Below are 1395 nucleotides of genomic sequence, written 5' to 3' on the forward strand. Positions count from 1 at the left end.
TTGCCAAGTGAACGTTATTGCCACGGGATATTTTCTGTATTGCTGAAGTCAAGCTTCATTTAATATTCATATTAGTTTATGAACGCACGCGATATTTTTACACGCCTGGTGATAATAATGTAATTATAGTTGTAATGTAATAAAGACGCAATGTTAAAGGCTATTTTATACACATTTTTCTTTTTTTTTCTTTTTGCTGCCGCAGAGTAAACATTTATTAATCAGTATATTCGTGTCGCAGCCGCCGGCATTTTATTTATTTGTTTGTTTTTACACGCATGCAGGGATTTGTTTCTTTACAGTCTTTGTGACCCCCCATCACATCTGTCATTTGACAAACGAATAGGCAAACTGATTTCTATTTCTTGTGTTGATGGGCTGATGACTGTTACAGGAGCGGGTAGATTTCCTCATTTAATAACCCGGTGTAACATACTTTAATGTCGGGACTATATTCCGGCCAGGATACTTAATTAAAAATACAGCTTAATCTCTTATCTTGTGTTTCTGGAATACCCCAGAATTCAGTTTTATGTTTGTGAAATTTGTCGTAGCTCTTTGTTTTGATTTCACGGAAGTGACGTCACTTTGCTAACGCTTCCTGCTTTGCTTACGTCACATTTTTTTCAAATACCGTTTTTGGTGGTTTTTACTATTTGACCATATATGGAGCTTTAGAAAATAAATTGTCTAGTATTTAATTTCAGCACAGATTTTCATCCTCTGATTATTAATTTGTTTAAAAAGATTGTTTTAAGCATTGTTTTCGCATTGGCTGGTCGAGTCTCCTGATGCATGATGGGAAGGGGCTGGCTGTAAAATATCCTCATACTGTTTCTTATAAACGGATAGATTTGGGGCCAGACTTTGCTAGAGCGCACATCGGGATTGTGTTGTTTGATTGCGTTGATTACTGTGTATAGTACTGTGACGTGTTTCCGTGGTTAGGAATGGCGTTCTCCGCAGTGACGCCCCTTCAGGCTCGCTGTACAACTCATACTTACCTGGCAGGGGAGACACCATGATCAAGAAGGTGGTTCACCCAGGGTGAGGCTCAGCCATTGCACTGTCGGCTGTGTTGACCTCTGCGAATTCCCCAAATGTGGGAATCTCGACTGCATAATTTCTGGTAGTGGGGGACTGCGTTCGCGCTCTCCCCTGATCATCTGGTTAAAAATAGAAAGACTCATATTTATGTTTAGATCACTAGCTGAACTGTCCCTCACAGAGTAGTGCCTGGTGTTGGTGCAGCTGGTCCCACCTCCACTCTGTGTGTTTATGGGTTTGCCTATCATCGATCTTGCATCAGACTGAGAAATGAGCTGAAGCCTGCCTGGAAGTAGCCAAAAGTGAGCTTTGTCAACACCCCTCTCCAACCCCCGCCCCACCTGTTTT

At 41.3% G+C, this 1395-nt stretch overlaps 1 non-coding gene across 1 annotated transcript; it reads left to right on the top strand.

The window, feature by feature from the left end:
• The first annotated feature begins 996 nt into the window (after positions 1 to 996).
• On the top strand, positions 997 to 1161 carry LOC137496519 (U1 spliceosomal RNA). The gene has a single exon (XR_015500164.1). It is a non-coding gene; the product is annotated as a U1 spliceosomal RNA (small nuclear RNA).
• The last annotated feature ends 234 nt before the right edge of the window (positions 1162 to 1395 follow it).

The sequence above is a fragment of the Danio rerio genome, chromosome 9 (assembly GCF_052040795.2).
Source record: "Danio rerio strain M-AB ecotype USA chromosome 9, GRCz13ab, whole genome shotgun sequence".
NCBI lineage: Eukaryota > Metazoa > Chordata > Actinopteri > Cypriniformes > Danionidae > Danio > Danio rerio.